This window comes from Pteronotus mesoamericanus, unplaced genomic scaffold (assembly GCF_021234165.1).
Source record: "Pteronotus mesoamericanus isolate MK-2021 breed Mesoamerican mustached bat unplaced genomic scaffold, CSHL_Meso_final contig_94, whole genome shotgun sequence".
NCBI lineage: Eukaryota > Metazoa > Chordata > Mammalia > Chiroptera > Mormoopidae > Pteronotus > Pteronotus mesoamericanus.
In genome coordinates this window covers 2,390,453-2,408,731 of record NW_026555285.1, presented here as the reverse complement: position 1 = coordinate 2,408,731, position 18,279 = coordinate 2,390,453, and the positions used below count along the sequence as shown (strand labels likewise).

The window sequence follows — 18,279 nt, the reverse complement described above, 5'->3', positions numbered from 1 at the left end:
ACAATTATATGTCAAGGAATTTGAAAATCTTGATGAAATGGACAAATTTTTAGGAAAGTATAATCTTCCAACACTGAAGGAGGAAGAAACAGAAAGCTTGAACAGACCGATAACAGCTGGGGAAATGGAAGCACTCATCAAGAAACTCCCAGCACACAAAAGCCCAGGGCCGGATGGTTTCACAGGAGAATTTTACAAAACATTAAAAGAAGAGCTAACCCCTGTCCTTCTCAGACTATTCCAAAAAAATCCAAGAGGAGGGAAGACTCCCAGACTCTTTCTATGAGGCCAGCACCACCCTGATCCCAAAACCGGATAAAGACCCTACAAAGAAAGAAAACTACAGGCCAGTTTCGCTGATGAACATAGATGCTAAAATCCTCCACAAAATATTGGCAATCCGCATCCAGCAATACATTAAGAAGATTATCCACCACGATCAAGTGGGAGTCATCCCAGGCATGCAGGGATGGTTCAATATACACAAATCAGTAAACGTGATACATCACATAAATAAAAGACAAAAACCACATGATCATCTCGATAGACGCAGAAAAAGCATTCGATAAGGTACAGCACCCATTTATGATCAAAACACTCAGCAAAATGGGAATAAATGGGGCATTCCTCAACGTAATAAAGGCCATATATGAAAAACCTACAGACAATATCATACTCAACGGGCAAAAACTGAAAGGTTTCCCACTAAGATCGGGAACTCGACAAGGATGTCTGCTTTCACCGCTTCTTTTCAACATCGTATTGGAAGGCCTAGCCACAGTGGTCAGACAAGAGAAAGAGATAAAAGGCATCCAAACAGGAAAGGAGGAATTAAAGCTGTCATTGTTTGCAGATGACATGATAGTGTACATAGACAACCCTGTAGACTCTACCAAAAAACTCCTCAACCTAAGTGAATTTGGCAAAACAGCAGGGTACAAAGTCAACATTCAGAAACCAAAGGCGTTCTTGTACACCAGCAATGCAATAGAAGAAGAAGAAATCAGAAAAAAAATACCATTCGATATAGCAAGAAGAAAAATAAAGTACCTAGGCATAAATTTAACCAAAGACGTAAAAGACCTGTACACAGAAAACTATACAACATTGAAAAAAGAAATTAAGGAAGACACTAATAATTGGAAGCATATACCATGCTCATGGATTGGAAGAATTAATATCATCAAAATGTCCATACTACCCAAAGCAATTTATAGATTCAACGCAATCCCTATTAAGATACCAATGACATTTCACAGAAATAGAACAGACATTCAAAAATTTATATGGAACCATAAACGACCCTGAATAGCCGCAGCAATTTTGAGAAAGAAACAAAGTAGGAGCAATCACAATACGGACATCAAACTCTACTACAAAGCCACTATACTCAAAACAATCTGGTACTGGCACAAGAACAGACCCATAGACCAGTGGAACAGAATAGAAAGCCCAGAAATGAGCCCAGGTCTATATGGGCATCTAATATTTGACAAAGGGGGCAGAAGCATAAAATGGAGCAATAATAGCCTCTTCAACAAATGGTGTTGGGAGAGCTGGATGACTACATGCAAAAAATTGAAATTGGATCATAAGCTGACACCATACACAAAAATTAACTCAAGATGGATATAAGACTTAAATATAATTCGCAACACCATCAAAGTCCTAGAGGAGAACACTGGAAGGAAACCCTCAAATATCCCACGCAGCAATTTTTTCACTGATATCACTGATATGTCTCCTAAAGCAAGGGACATAAAGGAAAGAATAAACAAGTGGGACCTCATCAAAATAAGAAGCTTCTGCACGGCTAAAGAAAACATCAGCAAAATGAAAAGGGAGCCATCCGTATGGGAATATATATTTGCTAATGATACATCAGATAGAGGTTTGATCTCCAAGATATATAAAGAACTCACTCGACTCCACTCCAAGAAGACAAATGATCCAATCAAAAAATGGGCAAAGGACCTGGGGAGACGCTTTTCCAAGGAGGAGATACAGAGGGCCCAGAGCCATTTGAAAGGATGCTCAGCATCACTAGCCATCAGAGAAATGCAGATCAAAGCCACCATGAGGTACCACCTCACACCGGTCAGAATGGCCATCATAAATAGATCAACAAACAACAGGTGCTGGCGAGGCTGTGGAGAAAAGGGAACCCTAGTCCACTGTTGGTGGGAATGCAGACTGGTGTAGCCACTGTGGAAAGCAATGTGGAATTTCCTCAGAAAGCTGAAAATGGAACTGCCTTTTGATCCAGTGATTCCCCTGCTGGGACTATACCCTTAGAACACCAAAACGCCAAAAAGACCTATGCACCCCAATGTTCATAGCAGCACAATTTATAATAGCCGAGTGTTGGAAGCAACCTAAATGCCCATCAGTAGATGATTGGATCAAAAAGTGATGGTACCTATACACAATGGAATACTACGCAGCAGAAAGAAAAATAGAACTACTAAACTTCGCGACAGCATGGATGGAACTGGAGAGCATTATGCTAAGCAAAATAAGCCAGCGGGTGAAAGACAAATACCATATGATCTCACCTATAAGCGGAACCTAACCAACAATACAAAGATGCAAGGAAAATAAGACCAGCAACACTGAAAGGAAAAGAAATCAACAGAGGCAAGAGAGAAGGAGGGAGGGGGGTGGTGAAAAGGAAGGGAAGGGGAAATTCAAGGAACATATAGCAAGGACTCATGGACAAAACCAAAGGGGAAGAGCTGAGGGAGGGAAGGAGGGAGAGGGCAAGGGAAAGTGGTGGGGGGTAGGCAGAGACAAATGTATTTGAAAAAATAAATTAAAATTAAAAAAAAAAAAGGCTACTTGTCTCAAACTCCCTATTTATTAGGAAAACAGAAAGCATTAGATAGTAGCAAATCCCTCAACTTCTTATCATGTAACAAAATCTCCTCAATCCTATCCCCAGTAACACTCATCCCCAGACATACCTGTATCACAAAGACAGTGCAAGAGATGGCTTTCTTTGCCTTCATTTCCTCTTCGATTTTCAACCTCTATTTCTGATCATCATAAATAATCTCAATTCCCTTTTATTTTTTTTTAAAGCCCTTCTTCAAGCTTATATTTTCTCCTTACTACTGTCCTCCTTAGCCAAAATTCTTTTTGTTTTTTAGCAAATTAGTTATTAAATATTTTAAAATTACAGCAAATTTTCAGGCAATTTTTAAATAAACTTATACTTTTAACCTAAAAAACAATATAGCCAAAAATTCTTTCCAAATGCAAGTACTCATTATTTATGGGTGCTTCAGATGAATGCATAATTTTTTAAAGAAGATGATTGTTACAATTAGGTACATAACCACTTACACCTAAGTTCTACGTTTAAAAAGTTCTTTTAAAGAATCCAATCGAAACATCTTATACTTTTCTTTAGTGATTTTTTCCCCCACACAGTATTCTTTTGATGGAGAGATCTTGGGAAACTACTGTTTGACCACACCCAGATCATGCTGATATATCTACAACATAGGCCTCTCCAAAAGAGCCCAGATCAGAAGGTAACAATGAGGTGGTAATTTATGATAATACTAATCATTGTCAAAAATGAACAACTGTAGGTATCTTTGTTTTAGGTTTCAGTGGTTTGGGCATATCCAAAATTTCTTCATAGTCCCGCACTCATTCCCTTTGCCCATAGACCAACTGTAACCATTTAATATAAATTCTGACTTTGAGGGCAATCTTTATTAAAATGTTCCACAAAGACACAAAGTCTGCAGCAACCACCTGTCAGGATAGACTCCTTTGGGATTATCAGGGCAAGATCTGGACAGGTGCCCCATTTCCCCACATTTTGCAAAAGGAAATTCACCAAGAGCTGGGTCTACTTTAGCCTTGCACTTCGTTATTTTATGCTCTGTAGACCCATATCGATAACATATCACAGTGTTCATGTTGATTCTCAAGGGTGGCTGCGTAATCTGCAATCCCATGGCTAGGTATTCTACAATGAAATATACCACTGTATTTTTCTTTGCTGCTTGTCTTTTTTATTGTCTTCCTTCCCTGTGATTATTTTTCTTAATTTCTTCCCTTACTTCCTGACTATTTGTTGCCATTATCTCCTCATTGTGAACCATCTGTGAGTTTTGTCTTACGTATTCCATGAATCCATTCACATCTTCATTTAAGTACTACTTTTCTTTTTGTTCTTTTTGTGTTTTGCTTGGGGTGCACCATTTTTAAGGGACAACTTATTGGCTTCAAACTTTATTCTTTGGTAAGTTTTGGCTTTTTTCCTCAAAGGACCCCTTCTTCATATACTTCCATGATATTGCAGGCAAGGGTCTTTTGTTATGTGTGGTAGTAATTCATGTCCATCTGGTCATGGTTTCATTAGAGGTACTATCTCAAGTGCACTCTGGGCAGTCCTGGGGCACCCTCTCATTCCACTGCATGTCTCTTCTTACCCTTACTCAAAATTTATGAAAGAGAAGTCTACAGTCTTGATTTCCATTCATTTAGCCAACTCCAATCCAAAATTCCATTTATACTGCTCTTGCCAAAATCACCAGCAATCTTCTATTCATGAAACACAATCCTTATGTGGCATCTCTACAGAAAAACACTGTTAATCACTCATTTTCTCACCTCCTTGGCCTTCTCCCTTCATCCTTATGTTGTTCTTCCCTATGTTCTGTCTACAGCCCTACAGGCCTATTCATTTCTCACTCTATAAACACTTTCTAGGATATCATATATATTCCCATGGCTTCAATTAGCAATTATGTATTAAAAACTGGATCATTTTCTGATGAATTCTGAAATATGTGATATGTAACTTTTCAATAAAGTTATAAACAATACATTTATATTAACATCTAGTTAATCTTTAAATACAGGGAAATATTGGTACCTGGTGTATAGAATAGAATAGTATATTGTTTTGCCTACCTGTATATAGTGTAGGTTGTGATTAGTCAGTATATCACAGTGGAATGCTTACTCTTAATGTTTTTTGGTATTATAACAGCTTTGAGGCATAATTCAGATGCCATACAACTCACTCTTTCAATAGTTTTTAGTATATACAGAGATGTGTAACCATCATCAAAATCAATTTTAGAGTATTTTTATCACTACAAAAAGAAACCTTGTATTCTTTAGCCCCATTCTAGCAATGATCCTACCTCAGTCTATGAAACCACTAATCTAGTTTCTGTCTCCAGAGATTTGCCTCTTCTGACATCATATAAATGGGATCACACAGTATGTTTTTGTGACTTTGTGTCTTAGCATAATGTCTTTAGTTTCATCCATGTTATCTTTTAAGAATGCCATTCATTTTTATTGCTGAATAATATTCCTTTGTAAAGATATTCCACATTTTACTTATCCATTCATCAGATGACCAATATCTGTATTGTTTTTACTTTTACACTATCATGAATAATGTTACTACGCATAAGTTTTTGTGAGCACACATACTTTTTTCTTTGGGATATGTAACTAGGAATGGAAATACTGGGTCACATGGTAACTCATGTTTAACCTTTTGAGGAAACCAAACTGTTTTCCTCTATGGCTATACCATTTTACAATCCCACCAATAATGATGGGTGTTTTAATTTCACCACATATATTGTCACTAACACTTGTTATTATCTGTTTTATTTTAGCCATCCTACTGGGTTTTTTGAAGGGGCATCTCATTGTAGTTTGATTTGCATTTTCCTAATGACCAATGTTGTTTAGGATCTTTCCATGTACTTAATTGGCTATTTGTTTATCTTCTTTGGAGAAATGTCTTTTCAAGTCCATTGCCCATTTTTAAATTGAGGTTTTTATTGAGTTTTAAGGGTTCTTTATATATTCTCAATACAACTCCCTCACCAGATATGATTTGCAAATACTTCCTTCCATTTGGAGTTTCTTTGCACTTTCTTGATTATGTCCTTTGAAGCACATTTTCATTTGGAGTGAAATCCAATTTACCTATTTTTATGTGGATGTTTGTGCTTTTGATGTTTTTACTAAGAACTATTTCTTACTCCAAGGTCACAAAGATTTACACCTATTTTTTTTTCTCCTAGAGTTTTTAGTACATTAGCTCTTACATTTAGCTTTTTGATGCATTTTGAGTTAATTTTATGTAGTGTATAGTCCAGGTCCAACATTATTTCTTTGCATGAAGATATCCAGTTCAGTTGTCCCAACACCATTTGTTAAAAAGACCATTTTTTTCCCTGAATTGTTTTGGCACCCTTGTAAAAACTCAATTTACTATAAATGTAAAAATTTATTTCTGGACTCTCAGTTCTATTCCATTGATGTATATGTCTATCCTTATGCCAGTACCATAGTCTGATTAATATTGTTCCTTTTTATGATAAATTGTTATCATAACTACTAACCATATGTGAACATTTCAATCAAGGATACACCTTCAAAAATTATCCAATTAGTTAAAAATGGAGTTAAAGTAATTATCCATACCAGCTGATGATACTCTATGTGTATAACTAAAAACAATTTTAAGCTGCTCCCCATAAAAATAAATAAGACGTGTGATGTGGGAAGAGAGGAAATTTATATGGAAGCTGAGTTTCTGAGAAAAAAAAAGGCAGCCAATGCAGACAGTAACTTTTAAATATCAGACTGAATCATCTCTTCATCTATAGCTCCCTTCAGCCAGCATCCTTTAAATAAACATGTTTTGGTATATTCTGCAAGTCCAACAACCCTGGTAATTTAAGTAGCTTAAAGCTTAACGCCCAGATCTCTTTCCTGAGCTGAAGTGACTTCTGGATTACTCCCCAGAATATTTCACAAGTTCCTAATATATCCAAAACTTAGCTCATCATTTTCCTCACTGATCTTGCTTCACCTATTGTTTTTATCTTCTCTGTAGGGATATTAAACTACCTCAAAAAGTGGTTCTGAGAATTAAATGAGATTAATCTTAACAACAGTACCTAGCACAATTTGTATCACAAAGTAGGTAGTCATTCAATGTTCATATTCCTTTTTTACAAATTGTAACCTGCATTTCCAATTTTAAATTATATTACTTTTCCTGCCCACTGAGTTGTATGACGGAAGGCCATTAATAGCCTCTTCCCTGTCTATTCAGAAGAAAACAACTTCCAGACTGAATGTAGACCAAAAAGAGCTCTCTAGCTGCACGGGAACCATGAATTCTACATTTTATCCAACTATTAAAACACATATCCTGATTTAGACCAGTGTTGTTTAGTTTATTCTTTAATCTTTTCTATCATTGAAGAATTTGTTAAATTGCATGTAATCACCATAAGCACCAACTAGTCCCCACCTGAGAGTGTTGGAAGAATTTCTCAGAAGACATTTCTTAAGTGACATTTTTTTTCCCCACAAAGACCCACAGCTTATGAGCTTGAAATTTACCAATAATGCTCTTTCAAAAGATATGCAACTTAGAATCTAAATATCAGAACATTAATTATATTAAATTTGCTATTTGAATAGATTAACCTCTGGAAAACAAGTAATATTTTTATTTAAAAGGTATTGTCTAGTATGGGAATTTAAGAATGAATAGAAAACTTTGCCCTGGCCAGTGTGGCTCAGTTGGCTGGGCATTGTCCCAGAAGATGAAAGGTCGCAGCTTTGATTCCTGGTCACAGCACATGCCTGGGTTGCCATTCAGTCCTGGCCAGGGCATGTATGAAGGGAACTGACTGATATTACTCTCTTGTATCACTGTTTCTCCACCTCTCTTTCTTCCTTCCCCTCTCTAAAATCAAGAAACATTAAAAAATAATAATGAATAAATTTAAAAAGAAATTTTAAAGATATTTTCTAAATTAATTTTTTTAAAAGAATGAATAGGAAACTTTCAGCCTCCTTCTCTGTAAGTCCCACTGATCTGCTAGCTACAGTTTAAAAAATATAACAGGAGTGGGAAAGTTTAACAGTAAACCTAATATCGAAAAATTGAAACCTGTTTTACCTCCTCAAAAAAATATATTCCAATTCCATTGCAGACAGAAAATTTCACTGCACCCATAGTTCTAGATGTCAACTAGAATTTTTAAAAAGTGAGGACGGATGTGATTTTTCACTTTATGAATAACTTTACAATGAGATTCCTTTTAAAATTTTAAAGGAATTTTAAACACACACATATACTACCACCACCACTACCAGTTCATACACATTATAGCAGACTGCCAAATATTCAGGCAGAGTTTATGTGCAAATTTTAAGGCTCACTCCCTGTTCCTAATCTTCCAGGATTCCCCTGCTAAATTTCTGGCTACTCTTGTCAGTCTGGAACTCTGTACTCTGATAAACAAGCGAATAAGGCTGTAGTATTCTGTACCAAAAAGTGGGAGAATTGCCAGTGCCCTCAGACAAAAACCCTTATCTCACAAATGGTATCGGACAGTTACAACTGGCTCCACTCCAATTTGTCTGTTTTTGATCATTCTCCAGGGCCTTTAAGTGAAAAATTTAATTTACTTTGTCCAAGTATTACAACTGTTACGTAATTCTAAGGTACTGTATCATGACTAGAAGCCAGAACAGTTACTCTTATTACATACTTTTCCATTATGAAAATGCTTTCATTAGGTAATCTGTGCTAGCACTAGGTATAATTTACTTAAAAAAAAAAAAAAAAAGATTTTATTTATTTATTTTTCAGAGAGAAAGGAAGGCAGGGAGAAAAGAAAGGGACAGAAACATCAACGTGTGGTTGCCTCTTGTGCACCTCCTACTGTGGACCTGGCCCACAACACAGGCATGCGTCCTGACTGGGAACTGAAACCAGCAACCCTTTGTTTCACAGGCCAGCACTCAATCCACTGAGACATACCAACCAGGGCTACCTTTTTCTTTTATTAACAGTATTATTCGGATATAATTTGCATACCTAACATTCATTCCTTTAAAGTTTAAATTCAGTGGGTTTTTGTAATGAGTTGTGCACTTAATTGCAGAACACTTTCATCACAAGAAGAAATCACATAGTCTTTATTTTTCCATAGCTCTACTCCACATCCCCTGGCAAGCACTAATCTACTTTTTTTGTCTATAGATCTGACTTCCTGGATATTTCATATAAATGGAATCATAATCATGTGGCCTTTTTTTGGTCTGGTTTCTTCATTCAGCATGTTTTTGAGATTCCTCCATGTTATAGCATTTATCAGCTCTTCATTTCTTTTTAAGGCTGAGCAATACACTTGACACTTAAACAGCATGGGTTTAAACTGCGTGGGTCCACTTAAATGTGGATTTTTGTAGCCCTGGGTTTCACACTCACAGGTTCAACCAACTGCGAATTGAAAACAGTATCTTCCTCTGTGATTGGGATGTGTAGACGCAGAGGTCCAACTATATGCATATTTACACCACTTTATATAAGGGACCTGAGCATCACTGACTTTTAGTATCCTCTGGGGAGGGAGAGATTCCTGGAAACAATCCCCTTCAGATATCTAAGGACGAATAGGTTTTGGGAAGTTAGAAGTTATACACGAACTATCGATTGCATGGAGTGTTGGCACCCATTATCCCCTGCATTGTTCAAGGGTCAAACTATATTCCATTGTATGGACTTACCACATTTTATTTTTCCATTCATCAACTGATGGATATTTGGGTTGTTTCCACTTTTTGGCTAATATGAATTATGCTACTATAAACATTTGTGTACATGTTTTCATATCTATTGGGTATATATAGAGGAGTAAAATTGCTGTGTCAAATGGCAACTCTATGATTAATATATGGAAGAACTTCCAAACTGTTTTCCCAAGTGGTTGCACTATTTTATAATCCTACCAGAAGCGTATGAAGGTTCCAATTTCTATATACCCTTTCCAACACTTGTTACTATCTGTTTGTTTGTAGGTATAAAGTAGTATCTCATTTTGCTTTTGCTCTGCATTTCCCTAATGATAAATTATACTGAAGATCTTTTTATGAGCTTATTGACCATTTGCATAATTTATTTAGAGAGCTATCTATTCAAGTCCTTTTGTCCATTTTTAAATTGAATCATTTGTCTTTTTACTGTCCAATTATAGGAGTTCTTTATATATACTAGATACAAATCCCTCATGAGATATATGATTTGCAAATATTTCCATTTGCAGGTAACCTTTCTACTTTCTTTGTGACATCTTTTGAAACACAAAAGATTTTAATTTTGATGAAGTCCAATTTCGATATTTTCTTTCATCACTTGTGCTTTTAGTGCATACTTAAGAAAACACTGCCTAATCTGAGGTAATGAAGACTTATACCTGTTTTATTCTGAAACTTTAATAGTTTTAGTTCTTATATTCAGGTCTTTGATCGACTTTATATGGAGTAGATGTTCAATATTGTTTACATGTGGTACAATAAACAGGGAAAGAAGGCTATTCTTTCCCTGTTGCACTGTCTTGGCATTTTTAATGAAAAATCAATTGACCTGCAAAAAAAACAAATCAATTCTAAATGTGAGTACTTATTTCTAGACTTTTAAGTCTATTTCACTGGTCTATATGTGTATTCTTATGCCAGTACTGTACAGTCTTGATTATCCTTGGTTTGTAGTAAGTTTTGAAATTGCTAAGTATCAGTTCTCAAACCCTTGTTTTTATCAAGATTGGTTTGGCTTTTTGGTAGTCCCTTGCAAATCTAGATGAATTTTAGAATCAAGTTAGGAATATCTGTAAAAGAAAAAAAATTAAAAAAAGAGAAAGAAAAAAAAAGCAAATCCCACTAAATACCCCTTGAAGGCAGAGATCATAATCACAGCCCAGAATCCGTGTATTTTCTCCTGTATTCTAAAACTGGATTAATTTAGCTCTAAGTCTCTCAAAATGTCCCATTTTCCCAAGGTTTCAAAAGCTCAAAAAGATACACGACAATGTTTCTATTGGCCTGCACTCACAAAATTTAAAACACAGAAGCAAACGTTCAGCCAAAATAGAACTTTAACAGTCAAGTGCTGATTTCTTCATTCTAAGTAATGTTCCCAGAACTTAACACATAACTAAAAACCACCCTGTTATTACCAGCCATAGTCCATGACAGTAACTTTAGTGCAGGGGGTATGAGACAGCATCTTAAATTACTGTCACTCCTATGAAGGATTTAGTCAATAAAAATTTATTCTCATATAGGAGTAAGTTTGCATTTTATCATTAAAAGGGATGAAAGCCTTAATGGGAAATTACCAGTTTATATACACTCTAAGTCTTATAAAAATATATATGGCCCTGGCTGGTATGGGTCAGTGGACTGAGCGCCTATGAACCAAACTATAGTGGGTTCAATACCAAGTCAGGGCACATGCCTGGGTTGCGGGCCAGGTCCCCAGGAGGGGGTACGTAAGAAGCAACCACACACTGATGTTTCTTTCCCTCTCTTTCTCCCTACCTTCCCCTCTCTAAAAATGAATAAATACCTTTATTTTTAAAAAAATCTTTATATGAATGCTGAAATTATTTAGAATTATAAATTATATATACATATTTATTGTTGTTCAAGTACAATTGTCTCCATTTTCCCCCTACCACTTTATCCCTCCTCATCCATCGCCACTACCCACCCTTGATCCTACTCTGCTTTAGCTTTTTCCATGTGTCCTTTATTATTCGTGTTCCTTGACGACCCTTCCCCTTCTTCACGCTATTACCCCATCTTCTCTCCCCTCTGGTTAATGTCAGTTTGTTCTTTATTTCAATGTCTCTGGTTATATTTTGCTTGTTTGTTTGTTCTGTTGATTAGGTTCCACTCATAGGTCAGATCATATGGTATTTGTCTTTCATTGGCTTATTTCACTTTGCATAATGCTCTTTAGATCTATTCATGCTGTCGTGAAGGCAGGAGCACCTTTGTTCTACTGCATAGTATTCCACTGGGTAAACGGATCATAGTTTTTTGATCCACTCATTTACTGATGGGCACTTGGGCTGCTTCGAACACTTGGCTGTTGTAAACAGTGCTGCTATGAACATTGGGATGCACAGGTTCTTTTGAATTGCTGATTCAGGACCCTTGGGTATAATCTCAGCAGTGGAATTGCTGGGACAGAAGGCAGTTCCATTTTTAGTTTATTGAGGAAATTCCATACTGCTTTCCACAGTATGCATTTCCACCAGTCTGCATTCCCACCAACAGGGAACAAGGGTTCCCTTTTCTCCACAACCCCACCAGCACTTGTTTGTTGATTTGTATATGATGGCCATTTGACAGGTGTGAAGTGATATCTCACTGTGGCCTTAATTTGCATCTCTCTTATGGCTAGTGATGCTGAGCATCCTTTCATTATATCTCTCGGCCCTCTGTATGTCTTAATTGGAGAAGTGTCTGTTCGGGTCCTTTGCCCATTTTTTAATTAGGTTGTTTGACTTTCTGATGTGGAGTTGTGTGACTTCTTTATATATTTTGGAGTACAAACCCTTGTCCAAGGTATCATTGGCAGATATGCTTGGCTCCCTTTTCATTTTACTGATGTATTCTTTAGCTGTGCAAAAGCCTTTTATTTTGATGAAGTCCCATTTGTTTATTCCTTCCTTTATGTTCCTTGCTCTAGGGGACATATCGGTGAAAATATTGCTGCGTGGGATATCTGAGGTTTTCCTGCCTATATTCTCCTCTAGGGCTTTTATGATGTTGCAACTTATATTTAAGTCTTTGATCCATCTTGAGTTTATTTTTGTGTATGGTGTAAGTTGGTGGTTAAGTTTCATTTTTTTTGCATATTGCTGTCCAGATCTCCAAACACTATTTGTTGAAGAGGCTATTTTTACTTGATTTTAGACATCTACCTCCTTCATCAAATATTAACTGACCAAAAAGACATGTGTGTACTTCTGGGCTTTCTAGTCTGTTCTGTTAATCTATGTGTCTGTTCTTATGCCAGTACCAGACTGTTGGGATTACCATGGCCTTGTAATATAGTTTGATGTCAGGTATTGTGATCCCTCCTACTTTGTTCTCTTTTTCAAATTTGCTGCAGCTATTTGGGGTTGTTCATAAATTTTTCAAGGGTTTTTTCTATATCTGTGAAATACGTCACTGGTATTTTGATATGGATTGCATTGAATCTATAAATAGCTTTGGGTAGTATAGACATTTTGATGATATTATTTCTTGAAATCCACGAACATGGTACATGTCTCATTTGTGTCTTCCTTAATTTCTTTTTCTTTAAAAATTATTTTTTTAGAGAGAGGAAGGAGGGAGAGGGTGAAAACATCATGGTATGGTTGTCTCTTGCATGCCCAACACTGGGGACCTGGGCCTGCAACCCAGATATGTGCCCTGACTGAGTATTGAACTGGAAACCCTTTGGTTCTCAGGCTGACACTCAGTTCACTGAGCCACACCAGCCAAGGGCTCTTCCTTAATTTCTTTCTTCAGTGTTGTGTAGTTTTCTGAGTATAGGTGTTTTAACTCCTTGGTTAGGTCTGTTCCTAGGTACTTTATTTTTCTTTCTCCTATAGCAAATGGGTTTTATTTTTTCCTGATTTCTGTTTCTGATATTTTGTTGTTGGTGTACAAAAGTGACTTCAATTTCTGAATACTAACTCTGTATCCCACTGTTCTGCCACATTCATCTATTACATCGAGGAGTTTTTTGGTGGAATCTATAGGGTTTTCTATATACATTATATTATCTGCAAACAATGACAGTTTTGCTACTTCCCTTCCAATTTGGATGTCTTTTCTTTTTCTCATCTGATCACTGTGGCTAGAAATTCCAATAAAATGGACAGCCTTGTCTTGTTCTTGATCATAGTGGGGAAGCTTCTTTTGCCCATTGAGTATGATGTCAGCTGTAGATTTCTTGTATATGGCCTGTCTTATGTTGAGGTATGCTCCCTCTACTCCCACTCTGCTCAGTGTTTTTACCATAAATAGGTGCTATACCTTATCCAATTCTTTTTCCACATCTATTGATATAATAATGTGATTTTTGTCTTTCCTTTTGTTCATGTGATGTATTATGTTTGTTCATTTGTGAATATTGTATCATCCTTTCATCCACAGGATGAATCCCACTTGATTATGGTGGATGATCTTTTTAATGTATTGCTGGATTTGGTTTGTCAATATTTTGTTGAGAATTTTAGTGTCCACGTTCATCAGCAATATTTGCCTATAGTTTTCTTTCTTTGTTGTGTCTTTATATGGTTTTGGGATTAGGATGATGTTGGCTACATAAAAAGTGTTTGGGAGTCTCCCTCTTCTTGGATTTTTTGGAATAGTCTGAGAAGGATAGGGATTAGCTCTTCTTTAAATGCTTGGAAAAATTCTCCTGTGAAACCATCTGGTCCAAGGCTTTTGTGTACCAGGATTATTTTTATTACTGTTTCAATATCACCAGCTGTTATCAATCTGTTCAGGTTTTCTGCTTCTTCTTCATTCAGTTTTGGAAGATTCTATTTTTCTAGAAATTTGTCCATTTCACCCAGGTTTTCAAATTTTTTGACATATAGTTGTCCTTAGTAATTTCTTATAATCTTTTGTATTTCTGTGGTATCAGCTGTAATCTCTCCTCTTTCATTTTCTATTTGTTTGGGTCCTCTCTCCATTTTCTTGATAAGTCTGCTTAAAGGCTTATCGATTTTATCTTTTCAAAGAAAGATCCACTTCCTGGATTAATTGATCCCTAGGATTGTTCTTTTAATATCTATGTCATTTAACTCTGCTCTGATCTTGGTTAATTTCTTCTTTCTACTCACTCTGGGCTTTTTTGTTCCTCTTTCTCCAGCTCTTGTAGATGTAGCGTTACATTATTTGAAATGCTTTTCTGTTCAGGTAGACCTGTATTACTATGACCTTCCCTCTCAGGACTGCCTTTGCTGTGTCCTCTAAGTTTTGGACTGTGTGTGTTCATTTTCATTTGTTTTGAGAAACTGTTTTATTTCTCCCTTGATCTCATTAATCCATTCATTGTTTAATAGCATGCTATTCAATCTCCATGAATTTGAGTGCTTTTGAGTTTTTACCTTGAGGTTAGGCCCTTGTGGTCCCAGGAAGTGCTTGATATGATCTCAATTTTCTTGAATTTGTTGAGACTTGCTTTGTGTCCTATCATGTGGTCTATCTTTGAAAATGTTCCATATGTATTTTGCTTCTTTGGGATGAAATATTCTATATATACCAGTTAAGTCCATTTGATCGCAGGCATTGTTCAGTGCTGCAATATCCTTATTGATATTTGTTTGGAAGATCTATCCATTGTTGACAGTGGGGTGTGAAAATCCCCTACTATAAGTGTGTTGCTGTCTGTATCTTTCATGAAGTCCTCAAAGATTTTCCTTATTTATTTGGGTGAGCCTATGTTGGGTGCATATGTGTTTATAATGTTTATGTCTTCTTCATGGACCGTTCCCTTGAGTACCATGATGTGTCCTTGTCTGTCTCTTTTATGGACTTTGTTTTGAATTCTATTTCATCTTATATAGGTATTGCTACCCTGGCTGCCCCTCCACCCCCGGTTCATTTGCCAACCCTTCATTTTCAGCCTGTGTAGGTCTTTTTTTCCCTCAGGAGGGTCTCTTCTAGGCAGCATATGTGATGGTCATGTTTTCTTATCCATTCAGCTACCCTGTTTCTGTTAATTGGAGCATTGAACCTATTAACATTTAAGGTCATTACTGATAGGTACTTTTTCATTTTCCCCCCTTAGTATCTGTGTTCCTCCCTCTCTCATTCTTTTTCTTCATCTTCTTAAAGTAGTCCCTTTAGCATTTCCTGCAGTGCTGGTTTTGTGGAAGTGTATTCTTTTAGCCTTCTTTTGTCTGGTAAAGTCCTTATTTCACCTTCCTTTTTAATTGAGAGGCTTGCTGGGTAGAATAGTCTTGGTTGCAGACCTTTCCTTTTCATTATTTGGACTATTTCTTGCCATTCCCTTCTGGCTTGTAGTGTTTCTGTTGAAAAATCAGCTGTTAGCCTTCTCAGAATTCCCTTGTATGTTACTTCCTATTCCTCCCTTGCTTCCTTTAGGTTCCTTCTCTTTAAAATGTGGTATTTTAATTATGATGTGTTTTGGAGTGGGCTTCTTTGGGTGCATCTTGATTGGGATCCTCTGTGCTTCCTAAACTTGCATCGCTTTCCCCCTCTCCAGGTTAGGGAAGTTTTCTATTATTATTTCTTCAAACAGTGTTTTTAGCGCTTAATCCTTTTCTTGTCTTTCTGGTATTCCTATGACTCAAATGTTGTTGCATTTCATGTTGCCTTGAAGGTCCCTCAAGCTATGTGCTCTTTTTTTAGTCTTTTTTTCTACGGCTGCTCTATCTGGGTATTTCTGTGTACCTTCACTTGCAGCTCACTAATTTGGTCCTCTGCTTCATCCAGCCTGCTTATAATTCCTTCTAGTGTATTTTTTATTTCAGATATTGCATTCTTCATTTCTTCTTGGTTCTTGTTTATAGCTTCTATTTCCTTTTTCATACTGTTGTAATTCCCACTCAGTTCTTTGCAGTTGTCAGTGAGTTCCTTGAGCATCCACATAACCATTCTTTTGAATCCTGTATCTTTAATTTGCGTGCCTCCATTTCATTTAGCTTTTACTGGGGAGTCCCATTCCTTTCGACTGTGGGTTCTTTCTTTGTCTCCCCATTTTAGGTGACTCTTTTTGTTTGTTTTTGCAATTCCTGATGCTCTGCTTTGCCAGCTGTGTTCGTATGGTGAACCTCGGTGGCAGGAATTCTGTAGGACTCAGTGGTGCAGTCTCTTTGATCTCCTGGTCTAGATGCTCTAGGGCTGCCCTTGCTTCCATTTTTGTGGGCTCTCATTGTACTTGGGCTTTACTTGTTGGTGGCTCCTTTGTTGATGGGTTCTCCACTCCAGTGGGTTTACTGGTAGTCACAACTCCACCCTTTTCTTGTATGCTGTTATATAGGTGCTGGTTGAAAAAGCAGTATTATCAGACCACCAAACCTACACCAGCAAAAAGAAATCCCCTACCACATCAGCAGTCTATACTGCAATAAAACTAAGATTAATAAATGTGAAGAGGGATTACAGATATTATACGGTATGACAAAGGGAATATGAGATGAGTATAAGAGGGGGAAATGTTGTTGTGTGGTAAGTGGGAGGAGAACTGATAAGAGTTTGTATCGAACTGAGGCAAAGAAGGGAGAGAGCAAAATTTACAACATAAGTATAACACAAAAGGGCTATGTGAACAATGAGGTAAGAAGGGGGAAGAGTATACTATGAGGTTTGAAGTAAAACTGAAAAGGTACTGGACCAAGGGGAACAGAAAACCCACAGCAGGGTATAGCAACAACAGTTGATTCAAATGTAATAAATGTGGAAGGACAATAAGATTAATGTAGAAAAGCAAAAAGTGACTATGAGATGTCTACAGCAAAGAAAATGAATTTGAGAGGATGGGGGAAACAAACTAGTAGTAAGTAAGGAGCAAAGCCCAGGTTGAGAGAAGGGAAGAAAGAGAGCGGGGGGAAAAAAGGAAAAAAAGGGAGGAAGAAAAGGAGATGAAATTCCTTATTCAACTGATCAGGGGCAGGGCGAAGGCGAAATGGAATAAGACAGTGGGAGAGTATTCTATGGGATTTCAAGTACTTACAAGTAGTGAACAAACAGTAGAACAAATAGGAGAAATACAGCAATACTGTGATATTTCACCCAACTAGTTACTTTTTACAAAAGGTGTAAAAGAGATAAGGTTGTTATTAGAAGGGAAAAAGAATGTGAGCTGACTCTAGAAAGCAGAGTGGTTATTCGAGGTTAGATGTAGGAGAAATGGTGAGAGTAAGGGATAGTAACTTGGTGTAGTGTGTGGGAAAATAGTTAACCACAACGGTAATGAAGCTCAGGAAGAAGAAATGGCTTAAGACCAGGGAAGAGTGCTGTGTGGGATCAGGAATAACAATAGTATGAGAAAAAATATATAATCTGAATAAAAAAATAGAAAGTAAAAGACCAAGGGTAGTGTGTTATTGGAATATGAGTGAAGTGAAAAAAGAAAACTTAAAGTGCAATGTGAAAGGGAGAATACAGAAAACAAATCAAACAATGAAATCAAACTAAAAAAACCTAATTAAATGGAAAGAAGAGAAATTTTTTAAAAATGTAAGTTCTGAAGGATTGAACAGTGAAATTTGTCTCAGCTGCTGGTGTTCGCCTTCTGACTTCTTTCTGGATCTGTCTCTTGTTTTCTCACAGCTCCAGGTCTTATGATTGCCTTACTCTTGGGGAGGAAAAAAAGAAAAAGCCTCCTGCTGACTTTAAATCTGCCAGGCGGGTTTTGCCCATCTTCCTGGATCCTGCAGGCAGAGA

The 18,279-nt window shown here is 36.8% G+C and overlaps 1 protein-coding gene and 1 pseudogene across 2 annotated transcripts in view; both read right to left on the bottom strand.

Annotated features, from left to right (window-relative positions):
* Positions 1–18,279, bottom strand: part of KPNA3 (karyopherin subunit alpha 3) — a 113,832-nt gene that overhangs the window by 78,924 nt on the left and 16,629 nt on the right. The gene's annotated exons all lie outside the window — the stretch shown is intronic.
* LOC129080855 (zinc finger CCHC domain-containing protein 9-like) lies at positions 3,577–4,808 on the bottom strand (annotated as a pseudogene).